General features: G+C 40.5%; 1 long non-coding RNA gene across 1 annotated transcript in view; it reads right to left on the bottom strand.

Moving 5' to 3' along the window:
• LOC122751712 overlaps positions 1–17,683 on the bottom strand; it is a 128,519-nt gene that overhangs the window by 11,166 nt on the left and 99,670 nt on the right. Inside the window, exon 5 of the long non-coding RNA XR_006355802.1 lies at positions 9,667–9,750. This is a non-coding gene — a long non-coding RNA (uncharacterized LOC122751712). The remainder of the gene's footprint in view (positions 1–9,666; positions 9,751–17,683) is intronic.

Genomic DNA, 17,683 nt, shown 5'->3' with positions numbered 1-17,683 from the left:
CCTCATTTAGTTTAAATAAAATCTCAGGATCATACAACTGCAAGGGTCCTTAGAGATTATTTGGTCCAAACCCCTCATTTTACAGACAAGGAAATCAAGACCCAGAGAGATTAAATGCCTTGCCCGGGGTCACACACTGGGAGGATGAGGCTAGAATCTAGGTCTCCTGACTCTCATTCCCAGGGCCCTTTCCACATATCAAACTGCCTCATAAACCCTCCTCATTTCCTCCTAGGAACAATTTTCCAAAACTTGGATTATTAAGTTGCTCTCTCAGTTCTTCATTTCTCATGTATGACCTATTCTGCCTTGGAAAATGAAAATGTTTTTCTAGATTTTAAAAAAAATGGAGTGACACAGGGCAGAAGGGCAAAGCAGAGGCTTGGGAAATCTAAATAGGACATGGGGAGCTCCTCATCATTCCAGAATACTGGCCACTGGTCTCCCTCTGGTACCTGGAACTCTGCAAATGCCTTTGGGCATGGGGACTTCTCTGCTTGGGAAAGAGCCAAGCAAACACCATTTGTACTGCTACTCGAGACCAAGAAGGGGGTTTTCCCCTTGTTTTTTTCTTGCTGGAAGGACATGAAATGTGATAAGCCCAAACAATAAAGCAGAGGGTGGACTGGGGTGGTGGGGAAGGAATCCAGGGGAGTCACCAAGGACCTGCTGTCTCCATGGCCCTGCCAATGACCCTGCTGTGCAGGGGTGCAGAAAATATCTCCCAATTCATTTAGCTCCCTAGCTTGTTCCCAGATATGGAATAATGTGGCGGCACAATAAAGGCGTGACTCAGACACAGCAGGCACTGAGCCGAGCTGTGCCTGGTATCCAGAGGAGACGTCTCTGTCGGGCATTTTGCTTAGGGTTCCTTCGAGCCTGTTCTCGGGGAGTGCACAAAGAGCCATTCAGGACAGTTGGCATTCTGAAAGGAAGCAGATGAGCTGGGGAGGAGGGTGGGGGTGGGAAGGGGCACACTGCCTGGCACTGACCCTGCCTAACCCCTCCCAGGCATGTGGGCGTATCAGGTTCAGGTCTGTTAAGACCTCTGGGCTCTATCATTTTTCTAGGAGTCTCTTTCTGATGGTGGTCCATGCCTTCAAAGAAGCCAGCTGGGAAAGGCCTGGATTGGATAACTTCCATACAGTAGGTTGGTAAATTTCCCACAGTCGTCAGCCTAACTCATCCACAGTACACAGGCTCCAACTGATTGGTCATCCCACATCTAAAAAGGCAAGCCGCTGGCCTTTGTAAGAACCCACCCTGGGAGATTCTCTGGCTATAAACCTAAGGTCAATTAGTTTAGCAGGGGTACTAAGCTTGCCTAGTAGATAAGCAAGGTTCTGTACTTCTATCAGCCTCAGTTTCCCCATCTGCACAATGGACCAGTTGGGAGTAATTTAATGATGCATAGACCAGAAGAGCAAGCCCCCCAAAGAGTGTCAGATCAGGTGTGTATGGGAGCAAATACGTACAACTCCATCATCCTCTGAAGATGGGAGCAAGGTGGCTTTACGTGAAGCTAGGAAGTTAGTCAAGATTTATTCAACCTTTCTTACATGCTAAATTTTAGCAATGTGCTAAACCACCACATTCAGCCACAGAGGGAATGTTCATTTAGCCCCTCTATTCTTCCCACATAAACCTACATCAGGTTGCCCTGACCAGGCTTACCCATCTGTACTCTGATAAGCAAGTTAGAGAAATTAAACCTATATCAAGACTCTTTGGGGGGGGGGGGGGGAAGGGAGAGGTCATGTGATCCTTCTCCCTAGAGAAAAGAAGGCTCTACTTAAACTGAACTGAAGAATCACCATCCCCAAAGAACAGAAGCCAGAAGAGCCCAAAGCGTGGTGGCTTGAAACCTTTGCCTTGGCAATCTATCTTCCCAACCTTCAGTCAGGAAGTTCTTCCTTACATCTAATCCAAAGCTCTCCTCTGGCATATAATATTTCCAGCCTTCTGAGAAGTTTAGGAGTAGTGTTTCAGCATCGCCTGAATAACAGCAGGCACAGTGATAATCACTCTCAACTTTTTCTGCTAGCTCTGTGAAGGCTTTAGTATTAACTAGCTTAAACCAGGCAGGACCTGACAGGCTCAGACTGGTACTTACAACCCACTGAGGATCCACATAAGACAGTGCAGAATAAAAGGATGAAGACTGCATTTAGACCTGGGTTCAAAAATCTGTCTATGGTATTTAGTCCATACGTGACCTTCACCCTTGGCCCTCATATTACTTCACCTTGGCCTCAGTTTCCATATTTGCAAAACAAGAGTTATCAGCTACATAATCTCTAAGGTCTCTCCTAGCTCTATACCTGCTTTCACTGATTCCCTTTCAGCCTTTTTGTTCTTCTAAATTAATTCTAATCACTATATCCTTGTCAAAAACTGACATGAGTGAGAAAAAGGTAGATGTGTCCACCCTTAGAGACAAGTCGCAGAAATTCAGTAGACCGGTAGGATGTATGAATTGTTGGAAAACAGTTCAAGGGTTCTGCATTGACAGGCAAGTGTGTATTTACTAAACTTTTAAAATCAAATCTATTTGCATTCCTAATTATGGAAAGAGTCAAGGACGTTAGCCACAACTTTATTGACTGTAAATGCATAGAGCTGACCAGAATATCAAGTCAGAAGGCTCCAGGATCAGCAGATGTGCTGATTTCTAGTCAGGGAGGCCTATGTCTGTGTGACTTCAGGCAAGTCATTTGGGGACATCTGGTCTTCTGGTCTAGAAAGCCAGTGAAGGAAGAACAGATAAGGCTGGGACAGAAATCTGGCAGCCTCCCCAGCATCTGTGCTTGGTTTCAAGGTTCTGGGTGGCAAGGAGAGAAATGGATTGGAGCATGTCTACTCAATGACTGGAGACTGTTCCAGCAGGTGGCGCCAGAGAGCAAAAACCAACCCTCTAAGAGTCCTCAAAGCAGTAAACAGATTTGTTCCCTCGATTCTTGATCCCAGGGCCAAAGGCAGCAGTGGAGACCATGTCCCTGCCTAGGCCCTATGACTCAGGAAAGGCCAGTTGCAAAAAGTCAAATTTAGCTGGTTGAGTTGAATAAGAAAAAGAAGATCATCCTGTGTCTGATGCTGTGTGACCATGGAGCAAGGCACTTAACTCAGCACCCCAGTTAGTTTAGTGAGCCAACTCTCTATAGAAAGACTATAAACAAGTGAATTCCCAATCTGCACTGGTAGAAGAGGCTATTATACAGGAAGTTTCCCACACTGATGAAATCACAGGTCCAGACTCCCCAAAAAAGTTGCAAAGAGAAAAATTTAAATTTCATATAAGGTAATATTTCTGGGCTGTATTAGGAGATAGTGCACTTCTGTCCATGGAAAATCTCCAAAGGAAGGCTGAATGATCATGTGTCAAGTGCCCAGTGCTTAGCATAGTGCCTGGCACATAGTAGGTAATTAATAAATGTTTATGGATTTATTGAAAAGGGGCATTTCTGTTCAAGAATGAATTAAATCATATGGCCTCTGAGTTTTCTTCCAACTCTGAGATTTAGTGGTTTGGTGATCCTGTTTCTGAAAGGAGGACAAAATATAGCCAATCTAGAGGTCAAGGGGAAAGCAAGTTCCCTGGACATATGAAGAACTTGGAATCATCAGAATCAAGAAGCAGACAAATGAGCTTGTCTCTTGTCACTTTTGGAGCAGATGAGTAAAGGAAAAAACTTTTAAAAATTAATTCTAGTATAAGGAGAAACGTTCCCAAACTCGAATGATATAAGATACTCTGAACTGAAAATCAGGAGAAGAAAAGAAAATTGAATCTATCATGTTCTTCCAAGGTATTGACTCAGAAGGCCTGCTGAAGTTGGGAAAGGACAAATAAACAATGGTCCATATGTCTTGACTAAAGCTCAGTCTCTGACCCTCAAGAGGGAAAATGAGAATAATTATGAGAGAAGTAGTATTCAGAAAACACCAGAATTTGAACAATAACTTTAAAACACAGAACACATTATTATTCCATTTCTAGAAACTGTCTAAGACCCAAATGGAGAAGGATGCTTTTTCCGTAATCAAGAAAGAATGTTCTGGGTTAGAGAGGGTTGGAAGATATTTACTTATTTTGCTACCTTGGATTCATTTCATGATATTATTTCTCTCATGGGGAGCTATCACCAAGAACCAATACTCTGATGTCACATAAATCATTTCTTCGCATCCTACTTTAATCTAGCAGAACCTTGCATCATTTGAAAAATTGCAATTGGAGTATGTAGTCTCAGTCATCAACAAATAGTACTTTGTCCACCCCAGAGCACAGCAATTCAGACCAGGACAGAGCATATAATCTATACCTCACTGCCTTGATGTGTCTCCACCATAGATAGTTAGGGGAAAACAGAACTGGTCCTAGGGTTAGACTAGGGTAATGAGGGTAATGAGACCTGTGGGAGAAACCTGCATTTTTTGGACAGGGAGCAAAAGTCAGTGGCCCTGAGTCTCTGGAAATTCTGCCTAGTAGCCTGGCATTATGAGAATTTGCCAGGCTTGCTATGGTGAGGCAGTCTGACCCTGGTGGCTATTCACCTCAAACCACAAACTCACTATCACCCTGCATTCAGTTTGGCTGTCATCATTATAGAGAAAGGATATATTTGACTTATGGGCCCCCATTGGAGGTAGTTAAAGGGGTTCTCTCTGAATGAGGGAGGAAATATGTGGTCTGATGGGGAAGAGCACTGGGCCAGAAATCAGAAGAGCTTCTTTTGCCAGTGACTATGTGGTATCAGGAAAAAAGCCAAATCACATAAACTAGCTATGGAAATAGTTCCCCCCAAAGAGACATTCACCAAACTTTCCACTAGCCCACAATTTACAACAGCTCTTCACATCCTTCTACCACCAAGCCTAGTCAATTACGATGATAATTATAATAATAATAGGTGGTTTACCTCCAGATGTAGCCCATGAAATGGCTAAAATCCAAGAATGGAATCAAAAGGCCCTCCATGGGTAACATCCACATGAACTCAACCAATAACACATTGACAAGGAAATAATGAACAAATGGCTGAGTCATATGGGTTTGTTTTTAGAAATGGAGAGCTTGTGATTACAATTTAGCACTAAGACAATGCTGAAATTACAGATGGGTCACCCTTAAGGAGAACAGTCTTATAGATCAAGGCAGCCTATGTATGGAAATGGGAGAAACTATGTACATACATCACTATATTCTGCAAAAATTTAGTACTTCCTGAATACCTAATAATATACAAAATGATGGCTAGAATTATACACCAAAAGCTTACTATCTTTCATAATCTAACATATGACAAGTCCCTAAACTACAAATGAAGATCTTAGATATTCTTGCAAATTCAACAACAACCAACCAACCACAAAACTATACTGCAACCTGACCAATTATTATCACTCACAATAATATGGTCCACAACCACTCAGACATGACATTGGTCCATAAAAATTTAAGAACATTTAAATAGATTGTTGCCATACCAAATATCCATAATGTTAAAGTGATACAGAAGGAAAAGCTTTCAAAATACAGAACTCTAGAGACTTCTTTCTCCCAGTGTGACTATACCTGTCAACAAATTATTCTCTGAATTGCAACTGAGTTTTCTCTGTATCTTCACACAACTGTTTTTACCCCAGCTGAAAAAAAAATGTCCAGTTATCCTACTATTTTAAGTCCAATGCTCTTTACTCAAACTATAACCACACTTACTCAAAATAGCAAGGTCACTCCCAGAGATTTTACAGAGGAATAATACAACAATCATTGTGATATTTCCTTCTCTAGTCTTCCAAAATATTTTTATTGAACCCCATGAGCTTTAAAATATTTGGGAAGAAAATTGATTGGTTAATTATTTTATTCATTCCACTATCATTATTAGAGCCTATATGATGATATTAGGCATTATAGGTAATACAAGATATGGTCCCTAGTCTCTAAAAAAACCCTTATTATCTAGTAGAAGAAATAAGACATAATAATAATATTTCTGAGTACTTTCAAAGTTGATAATACACCTTCCTCACAACAACCCTTTAAGATAGGTTTATTTTAAATATGAGGAAATTGAGGCTTAAAGAGGCTAACTGCCTTGTTTAGGTTGTCCTTCTGAGGTGTTGTGTATATAAATAATTGAAATAGGTGAGATTGTGACATCTGCCATAGGAAAAGTAAGAACTAAGATCTCTGAAAAAATGGTTCAGAGAAGGTTTCATTTATGGATATTATAGAATTTTAACTGAATTTTGCCAGGTGGATAGGGTTTTTTAAGAAGATAGGAAGACTAGGATACAAGATGTATAGGATAATATGGGCAAAGACTTGGAGATGGAAATAGATGATGTGTTCTGGAAGTAACTCATTATCTTCTATGACCAATGTCACATAAACATACACACACACACACACACACACACACACCTGTGAGACCACTGATTAGAGTTATGGGTGCAGTTTCTTGCTATGGAAAATGTATAGAATTAAAGATTTATAGATTTGAAGCTGGAGAGATTATTTTGTACACACCTCTCCATAATCTGTCAACATATGAACACATTTTGCAGACAAGGAAAGGAAAACCCAAAAGGGCAAAGTATCCTGTCCAAAGTCATCAAGATTCCTTGTAGCAGAGCTAAGTAAGACTAGAACTCAGCTCTCCTGACTCCTGATGCCTTTTCCCACTATACCACATACAACTCCCCTTGTTTTTAATTTTCTAAGTGGGCTAACAACTGAGAATAGTTTGTGGGCAGTAACATTCCTTCTTATGTAAATATCAGCAAATGTAGAACAATCTCACAATGGAAAGTACATTATTAGCATAGCTAAAGAACCAAATCCCTCTGCAATAGGACTACCATTCCAAAAGTCCACAATGTCCCCCTTGGCCAAGAAAAACAAAAGGGAGGGATGGACATGCTCTTGGGCATCCTAAAGGGGTTGAACAATGGAAGCAAAGTTGAAATCCATGCCAAGGCTGCCCTATATTGCTAGTCTTATAGCTGCCCTATATTGCTAGTCTTATAAAACATTCTTCCATATGCCTTAATCTCCAGCCAAACTGGTCGACCTTGTTGTCCTCTGTATGTTTCCTCCTTCCCTTTTTTGTATCTTAGCTCAGGCTATTATTTATGCCTGAAATTCCTTCCCCTTCATAGGCCTATTCCCCCACTCCACAAAATTTCTAATCACTACTTGACACTTATTAGCTATGTGACCCTGTCCAAGTCACTTAACCCTCATTGCCCTGACCCCCCTCCCAAAAGAAAGAAAGAAAGAAAGAAAGGAAGGAAGGAAGGAAGGAAGGAAGGAAGGAAGGAAGGAAGGAAGGAAGGAAGGAAGGAAGGAAGGAAGGAAGGAAGGAAGGAAGAAAGAAAGAAAGAAAGAAAGAAAGAAAGAAAGAAAGAAAGAAAGAAAGAAAGAAAGAAAGAAAGAAAGAAAGAAAGAAAGAAAGAAAGAAAGAAAGAAAGAAAGAAAGAAAGGAAGAAAAGACCTTTGTGGATACAGCACCAGCCCTGGATTAAGGAGGACCTGAGTTCAAATCCAGTCTCAGACACTTGACACTTATTAGCTATGTGACCCTAGGCAAGTCACTTAACCCCACTTAACCTATAATTGCCTCACAAAAAAAAAAAAAAAAAAAAGAATATTTAATTCCAAAGTCACTTCCTTTGGGAAACCTCCTGGATCCCACCAAATTAGTAATGACCTTTATCCCCATCAGAACTCACATAGAGTTTTGTGTCCCCTCTGGTTCATTTATTTTATATTATTTTGTATTGTACTTATTTGTGTATGCATCAGATCCCCCTTATAAGATCATAAATTACATGAAACAGGCCTTATCTAAGATTTGCATCATCCCTGCTCTATGGTACTCAACAAACTATAGGAATGTAATAAACGTTTGCTGACTTGAACGTAAATGAATTGAACTAAGTCTCAACCACTAACCAACTGTTCCTTTTTCTACTTATGTAATGGGGCGCAGAGCACCCCAGAAGTTCTCTGGGGCACATCAAGGAACCTTCTCCTTGAGAAACTAAACCAGAGGACAGATAAGCTGAACCAAATCGGACTGAGCTACCTTCATTCTGGTCTCCCTTACCCTGGGGAGGTAAATTTGGGTGTGGCTTCGGCCTTTGTGTTCTGAAGAGGGATCCAGTAGCCACCCCTCACCCAATTCCTCTAGTCACTACCAGTGGGGATGGTCCTCCACTCCTCACCCAATTCCCCCAGCTACCACCAGTGGGGGATGGTCCTCTCTCACTAAAGGAACTTTTCACAGGCAGATGGTCCACCCCCATCAGGCCTCTATAAAAGTACTTTCCAGTCTCCTGTTCCAGGAGATTTGGTACCTCGGAGACATGTGCTTTATGCCAATCTCCCCATGAAAAGTCCAAGAATTTCTTTCATGGTTTCCCTCCCCCCACCCTTCCCTTCCCTTGCTCCTAAATAAACTACCACCTTATTCTAACTACTTTTGTGTGCAAGAGGGTGTAATTCTTTAAAGAGGAATTCCCAAGAACCCCAACCCGGACCCCACTTCCCCCATATCATTTATCAGTCAGCTATTAGTGCCCCCATTTTTGCTTGATCTCCAAAACTTATAGTTTGGCTCTTGAAAATACCATGGGACTTAGAGCTAAAGAAAACTAGGTACTACAGTCAATAGAACCCTAGACATGGAGTCAGAGAGTCAGAAAGACCTGAGTGCAAATTTAGCTTCAAACATTTACTAGCTATGTGACCCTAGTCAAGCCATTTAATCTCTGCCTCAGTTTCTTCATCTGTAAAATGGGGATAATTATAGCACCTACCATCCAGGGTTATTGTGAGAATGAAACAAGATAATATTAGTTCTATATAAATATTAGCTATTATTATTATCATTGTCATCAGCACCAATAGCAGCATAACTATTAATTACAGGTTTTCTAGTCTAACCCCTCATTTTATAGGTAAGGAAAATGAGGCCCATTCATATCCAAGGAATTACAAATCTGGTATTCTTTACCCTACATCACACTATTTCTATTACTTGCTGTGTAACAATTTAGGCTCCTCCCATCTTCCTTTCTTTCCTTCTTTCTTTAACTAGGGCCAGAAGAAAAGGGATGGTGGCCTTTGAGATACTTAGTAGACATCCTTGATCTTCTATTGAGGTTCTTGTTATATTTGTCATTTCCCTTTTTAAAATTTTTTTTCCAATTACACATACATTTTTTAACATTCATTTTTTAAAAAATTTTGAGTTCCAAGGCATTTCCCTTTTAGACTGTAAGCTCCACAAGAGCAGGAAATGCACCCCACTGAAGCCACAACTGCCCCTTCCCTAATGTCCTGCACTTAGCAGATGGTCAGTAAATGTTTGTTGGAACTGGAGAGTCTGCTGACCCCTGTGCTAGAAGAAGCTGCTAAACATTTAATAAGATGTCATTTGTGCTTCATCTCTCTTCTGCTGTGTATTTATTTACTCCATAGAAATAGTTAAGTATTTAATTTAGTGTATTCACATTTGTTGTCATTTTAAAATACGAGGGATATGATTTACTTTTCATTTAAATGTTGCTTAATTGCCTTGACTACCTTGCTTTGCAATCTGCTAAATCCATATTTAATTTCAGTGTGGTGAGTGGGGATGTGGTGACATTTACCTGTGTTGGTTTCACTTCGGCTCTAGCTTTCCATTCCTTCTCTCCTGGAGGAAACTTAGAATATTCATCTGGTCTGATGGGGACCTGCCAGAAACAAAATTGGTTCCCATTAGCTATTTCAGAAGGGTCACCAAGACAACATACCTTCTTCTTAAAAGTCTGGCAAATGCAACAGGCATTTATGAAGGGCCTACCCGGTGCCCAGCACCATGTTCTGTTTATATCAATATCTTGACAACTTTAACTTTAAAAACAATGAAAACATTATTCTCCCCACTGAGCTTAGAGTCACTCCTAGTTTTCCAAAGGGCAAAGGTGTTAGTGAGTGATTTGTCCTTCAACAATTAAGTGTCTGCAATGCACCAAACAGGATCTTAGATGCAAATGAGCCCTTACACTGAGGGAGCTTGCATTCTAGTGAGGAAATGACAGAGATAACTCTAATGGACAATATTACATGAAGTTACATTAGAGAAGTGCAAAACAAAGTACTCTGTGAGGGATGATGGACAGAGGCATACCTAGGGTTGGGTAATGAGGCTTTGCCACAGGATGCTAATATTTATGGGATGCAAATTTTAAACCAAGTGACCTGTTTTTACTCATTCTACCTTGGTCCTCCTTTCTCCCCACCTGGCCACAGTCTGAAAAGTCCTAGAGTCTATACCTGTGGAGTGACGTCTGGGAACTTCCTCTATACTCACACATTGATTTGAAGGGACATTTAATACTATCATAGGCAATGATTAGTACTTAAAGGCTTAGGTGCCAAAATTGTTAGCTATTGCTCTGCAAAGAGGAAAGTTGTTATCAACTAGGGGGTTGTAAAGGCCTCATCCTATATCAGAGTTGGAAGGAATTTCACCAGCCATCTAATCTTATTGTGCCTCAAAAACCTCTAGACCATCTCCCAGATGTGGGCATCCAGTCTTTACTTATAGTCCTTCAGTGAGGGACTTTAAAAGCAGGCTATTATACTTTTAGCTCTAATGACTAGCAAGCTTTCCCTTACACCCATCCTGAATGTCTTTTTCCAACATTCATCTACTGTTCTTTGTAGTTCTTGGAAGAGGTATTCCTGGGCTTTAAAGGCTGGCTAGGAGGTGAGCAGACAAAAAAGGAGAGAGAGGATATACTAGGCATAGGGAAGGGTATGAGGAAAAGCATGAAGGGAGAAAAGAAAACACAGGGTAAGATCAGGGGACAGAAAGTGACCCACTTTAACTGAAGTGTGAGGTGCATAGAAGGGAGTACTGTGAAATAAAATTTGAAAGACAGCATGATCAGATGGTGGAAAGTCTTAAATGCCAGGCAAAGAAATTGAAGTTCTACTTAATAGACAATAGGGAGCTACTGGAGATTTTTGAGAAGAGGAGCAACATGAAAAAAATCTATGAATAGGGAAGATCGATTTAATAGTGGTATGAAGATGGATCTGAGGACAGAGAATGAAGGCAGGAAGGCTGTTTAGGAGGCTGCTGCAGGAGTTCAGATAGGCAAGAATAAAGGTCTATGGAGCAGCTAGGTGGCACAGTGGATAGAACATTGACCCTGGATTCAGGAGGACCTGAGTTCAAATCCGGCCTCAGACACTTGACACTTACTAGCTGTGTAACCCTGTGCAAGTCACTTAACCCTCATTGCCCTGCCAAAAAAAAAAAAGAATAAAGGTCTATATTTAATTATCACATCTAATTTTGTATTCTGAGCCATGCTTATTGATAGAAACCATAGAATGTTTTTCTTTCCCAGGGGGCTCTTAACAAAAAGATAGATATAATCTTTTTTTTTTGAGGGGGTAAGGGAGTGGGGGTCAAGATTGACTTTGCAAAGGATATCTGGGAGGCAAGAGATTGACTAAGTGACCTTTTTCAGGAACCATTTCTATTTACTGACTATGACTACATGATTCCAAGATTCCATGATTCTCTCCTCCCAAAATGATGTGATGTAAACATTGTCTATTAAATGCTAATTTATAGATTATTCTGCAGACCTTCTCAGAATGATCCTCTTTACCACAAACCTGCCTTAAATTGGCCTCTTGAGGGTATTTGCTCTCCAATTGAAAGTGCTTCTATTTTTAATCTTCCCAATTCTCATCTAGTACAGATGGTTATAGAGCTTGGGGAGAGGAGTATAACGCCACCAATTACCATTGGTGGGGGTGGGGGGGAGATATTCCTACATGCCTAGAATGTAAAACTGGGTAGCCTGATGGAAAATGAACCCAACAGTTTTCATGGGAAAAGTGGTCTCTTTGCTCATCACACTTCCTGAGCCTCAGCAGGGATTCTGCGAACAGATGAGTTTGAAATTACAAGCCAAGCCTGCGCCTCACACAAGCCTCTGGTTCCAACCTCAGAAGGATCATATTCTTGAGCCACAGTTGCTTTCTTGATTTCGTCATGGATAGCACACCCACTAGGAGGTCCCCATCTGAGCCCCGGCAAAAAAAAATTTTCCAATGTGCATAAATTAGCACCAAATGTCTGTGTGATGGAAAAATGCCAGAACTACTCCACCACACCCCGCCCCCCCCCCTTGAAGGCATAGGGATGGTAACTGACCACTCCCCAGTACTGCATACACCCCTGACAAAATACTAAGGTAGTAATAAAATAGACTTGTAGGCAGTACCGGGGAGGGATGGGAGACCAGTGTTGAAACTCATGTTCCACTTCTCTCTTTCTCTTTACTCACTACTCTCTGCCTTCCACAATCCACGCCCAACACACACCATCCAAATAAAATAGGTTTTGTACTTTTAGGAAAACCTCTGACCTTCAGTTAACTCTCTCTTTAGGGTATGATTAATAGGGACAACTAAGGGGCACAGTGGATAGTGTTCCGGGCCTGGAGTCAGGAAGACTCATCTTCCGGAGTTCAAAATGTGGCCCTGGACAAGTTACTTAACCCTGTTTGCCTCAGTTTCCTCATCTGTAAAATGAGTTGGAGAAGGAAATGGCAAACCACTCTGGTATCTTTGCCAAGAAAACCCCAAATGCGGTCACAAAGAGTCGGACACAACTGAAAAACAACTGAACAAATAACAATTTCTCAAATCTAAACTTGGCCTAACTTTCTAAATGTTTTAGCACATCTCCCCTCACTCCCACTTCTGTCACTTTTCAGCATCACTCCACTTTTCACAAAATTACAAGGCTGGAAGGCATACTGGGAAATGGGCTGCACTGGAAGCCCTTCAAAGAATCAGAGTGGTGGAACTAAGTGGGAACTTAGAGATTCTCTGCTGAGGTGCTGGTTGGGTAAAATAACCTCTGAGGTCCCATCTAACTCCAAAAGTCTGTGAAAATATTCCCTGTGAAAATGAGGCAGGGTAGTTTCCTCTCCTTTTTAATGATAATAAAAACCTAATAGTAGAAGTGTTTATTGTTCAAGCATATTTCAGATTTGATGACCTTCCTTCTAACTCAAATTCTCTATTGGTAAAGCTCTATCATTTTGTAATTTTTTTTTGGGGGGGGGGCAGGGCAATGAGGGTTAAGTGACTTGCCCAGCTAGTAAGTGTCAAGTGTCTGAGGCCGAATTTGAACTCAGGTCCTCCTGAATCCAGGGCCGATGTTTTATCCACTGCACTACCCAGCTGCCCCCCAAGCTCTATTATTTTGTAAATGAGAAACCTGAGGCTTACTTCAGCTGGATTCACTTGGAGGGCCTTGAGTCCATACTATATAAGAATCCACTAAAAGAACTGTGGGTACTTAGACTGGAGAAGAGGAAGTTCAGTGAAGATGCTCGCTGTCACCAAATACTTGAAAGGCTGTCCTGTGGGAGAGGGGTTATTAGGCTTTTTTCTACATGGCTCTGCTTGGCAGCACTTGGAACAGTAGATAGAAGTGGCAAACAGTCAAATTTAGGCTTGATTTCAGAAATTTCTTCCTAACAATTAGAGCTACTCCTAAAGTAGAATCGATTGCTTTGAAAGACAGTGGTTTCATCCTTTTGGAGGGATAGGTGAGGGATAGGTAGATAGGTAGGTAAAAAGAGATGATAGAAATGATAGGCAGATACATACATTCAGATAAATAGATATAAAAAGAAAGCTAAGTAGATAGATAAATAGGTACAGAAAGAAAATGATAGACAAGGAAGGAGGGAGATAGATGGATGGATAGATAGAAACACACATACATACATACATGCATATGATGAAGATTATGATAGGTAGATATATGCATTCATATAAGTAGATTTGAAAAGAAAGATAAGTAGATAAATAGATATAGAAAGAAAATGGTAAGTAGATAGATAGGTAGATAGATAAAGATATAGAAAGAAAAACAAGTGGGTGGGTAGATACAGATAAATGATAGAGCATTTATTAAACACTTACTACATGCAAGGTAGTGTTCTGAGCACTGGGGATACAAAAAAAAAAAAAAGGCAAACAAACTAGTCCTTAACCTCACAGAGCCTGCATTCTAATACGGGAGATAAAACAGAAAGGGGAGCTAGAAGAGAAGAACAGGTGCCCACCAAAGAGAAAGGATGCTCATAGGGAAACAGACAGGTTGCTTCCCCTTAGAACTGGAGGTTTCTTCCAGCTATCAAATGATGTGCTTCTATGATCCATCAAGCATTTACTAAGCTTGCATTATGAGCAAAGCATGGTGCTAATTGCTGGAAGACCATGATCTGTTTGCACACCTGGTTTCTTCACTCAGACCAGTCTGATTTCTGAGCCATCTCTTGAAAACAACCATCTTTTCCTGGACAGCACTGGAAGGTAAAAAACGTCTTAATCACCTAAATGGGCCAGTACCAGGCAATAAGGAAACAGTCATCCTCACCTTTCACCAGCAGTGACTAATGCTCCACCTCTTGCAATGTGAAGTGAATGAAGTCCCCTTTTATCCCCTCAAGCTTCATAACCTTGGCTCAGTTGTCAAATGCAAAGGTGACAGATGTTTGAGGAAGATGGTACTTATGTGAACAAAGTCACCATCAAAGTTAAGTAGATAAGACTTGGCCTCTAATAGGCAATATTATTTCTGCCCAAGATGCAGGTGAAAATGGAGAGCTTCCCTCCTCCTGAGACACTTTTACCTATACCCTCCACTGTCCCAGAGCTAGCAGACACAGGCCTTTGGTTGAACCCAAGGCTGCCAATTTGCATTTCTAATCATTCAAGAGTTTAATTAGTATCATGGCCTTAATCAGGTGCATTGCAAATAAAGCTGATGTCATCAGAGCTTAATTAGTTTGAAGGAGCAAAAAAGTTTTGCACAATCTGAAAATGTCTCCACTGGTGTAAAGGTGAAGGGCCTTGAGGGTTTGTGGATAAGGACTGATGCCAAGCTGAGATTTTGGATTCTGTGATTAAAGATTTTTTTTTTCCCATTGCCTGGGAAAGATTGACAAAGTCATGGCAGGCTGTAGTGGAAAGTTATTTCAACTTGCAGTCAGGAAAAAAAACTGCTTTTCTTCCCAGCTGTTCCATCACTTAGGAGTTGTACGGATTTGGGCAAACCATTTTTAACCTCTCTGAGCCTCAGTTTGCTTATTTGTAAAAAGGCCATAACAATTATTTTCAGTCACTTCCTTAGAGGACTGTGTTGAGGTTTAGAAGAGATAATGTCTGAATTTATAAAGCCCTGCTGGAAAGTCAGGGAGCAGTGCTAAAATAAAAACATGGATAGGCAGCCAACAATGTTGGACAGAATTTGCTTTGACCACTTTAGGTGTTAGGCATGTGACATGAACCTCTTCAGCTTTGGCTCTCTGACTTTTGAACTCTGGCACTGTGTTATGAAGGAGAACTAGTTATTGCTTAGTTTGTTAATGTTCCTTCAACCAAAGCATATTTTTTTTAAAAAAAGGGGAAATTAAAAGGAATTAAAGAGAATAGATGCACCAAGGAAATAATAGGATTTAGAATTAGAAGAGGCCACATCACCCTCTCATTTTACATTGGTGAAAACTGAAGCCCAGACAGGGGAAGTCACTTGGGACAAGGTTAGTGGCAGTAATGTTGTTCAGTCGTGTCCAACTCTCCATGACCCCATTTGGGATTTACTTGGCAAAGATATTGGAGTGGTTTTCCATTTCCTTCTCCAGCTCATTTTATAGATGAAGAAACTGAGGAAAACAGGGTTAAGTAATTTGCCTAGTCACATAGCTAGTAAATGTCTGAGGTCAGATTTGAACTCAAGAAAAGTAATCTTCCCAACTCCAGGCCAGGGCTAAGATTACCAACAAGTATAAGAGTTAGGGCTCAAATCTAATTCCTCTGATTCCAAATTTACCAATCTTTCTACTTGCATATACCAAAATGGCTTTTCAAATAAATGAGGTTGAAATCAGATCAGTGAGTTGGAGAAGGTATCACCTTCACAGTGCAATATCTCATACCTTGACTTTTCAGGAAATCCAATAACTACCAAGACTACTTCCTTAAACCTTACCAAAAATAAATAGCCATTTTCCCACAGTCACACCCCCCCAAATTACCATAAAATGACAAAGAAAGACAGCGATTTATCTTGTTCTACTTGTTACCTAACCTGTTGGGGTAAGCTGGAAAAAAATTTATGGGCTTGGGCAGTTTTCTGTTTCTGTTATCAAAGTTGAATTGAGCCTGTGTTCAAATGGTAAGAGTTCATATAACCAGAGATTTTGAAAATTAGAAGGGACTCCAATTTGTCTGGTTCAACCTATATACAAAAATTGTCTTTATTATAACTTCCTTTAAGTGGTCACCCAACCTCTGCTTGAAGACCTCCAAAGACAGGAGATCTGCCTGGTTCACATTTGTTTTGTTTTGGCCAGGAAATGAGGGTTAAGTGACTTGCCCAGGGTCACAAAGCTAGTAAAAGCAAGGGTCTGAGGCCGGATTTGAACTCAGGTCCTCCTGAATCCAGGGCCAGTGCTTTATCCACTATACCACCTAGCTGCCCCTATCATATTTCTTTTAAAGAAAATATACCCACCTAGAGCCATGTCACAGATTTCTTCCTGTCAAGTCTCAGTGATACCAATAACATCAAATCCCAATGATTTCATTTCGATGTGTAATCTTCAGGAGTCACTAAGCAATCATTAGCATAGCTAGACACATACTAAAGACATGACCAGATGATTCCTGCTTCACTAAGTAGCATGTCTGGTTTGAGAGGTAAATTCTGGCTACACCCAAAGCACACTCAACTTGATGAATCTATCCTGGAGATCTTTTCTGCATCATTTGTTTGTTAAGATAAACTTGAATGAAGGAAGGACTCCATAGTCCAGGTCCAAGGGAGTCCAAAGGGAAACTAGATGCCAGGACCATTCCAGAGAATCAAGAAGATTCAAAGATGACTGTATAATCAATGAACAAACATTGTAATTTAACAGTCATGAAGGTATCTTTTACTCTGCTCCTTCAAAGTCTTTAAAAATAATCCAGGGCAGCTAGGTAGAGCAGTGGATAAAGCACTGGCCCTGGATTCAGGAGTACCTGAGTTCAAATGCAGTCTCAGACACTTGACACTTACTAGCTGTGTGGCCCTGGGCAAGTCACTTAACCCTCATTGCCCCACAAAAAAAAAAATTAAAAATTAAAAAAAAAATCCAAGAATATCAGAAATAATAAACTTCACTGTAACAGAAGCCTATTTAACTTTGAGATTAGAATTATGACATCTCCACCTTCCTTATCCCACCCCCACCTAAAATGCTCTTACCCTTGTTATGTGTGGAAAAGTTTCATCCTGCATAGTTATTTATTTGTCCAATATTTTAATTGTATGTTTGGTATATTCTTTTAAAAAATATTCAGCCAAAACAGTATGGCAGAAACTAGGTATAGACCAACATCTAACACCATATACTAAAATAAGGTCAAAATAAGTACATGATTTACACATAAAGGATGATACCATAAGCAAATTAAGAGAGCATGGAATCGTTTATATGTCAGATTTATGGGCAGAGGAAGAATTTTGGACCAACAAAGATATAGAGAGTAAAATAAAATATAAAATAGATCATTTTGATTTTATGAAATTAAAAA

This window comes from Dromiciops gliroides, chromosome 3 (genome assembly GCF_019393635.1).
Source record: "Dromiciops gliroides isolate mDroGli1 chromosome 3, mDroGli1.pri, whole genome shotgun sequence".
Lineage (NCBI taxonomy): Eukaryota > Metazoa > Chordata > Mammalia > Microbiotheria > Microbiotheriidae > Dromiciops > Dromiciops gliroides.
The sequence above is the reverse complement of the archived record's forward strand: the minus strand, read 5'-3'. Positions and strand labels throughout refer to the sequence as shown.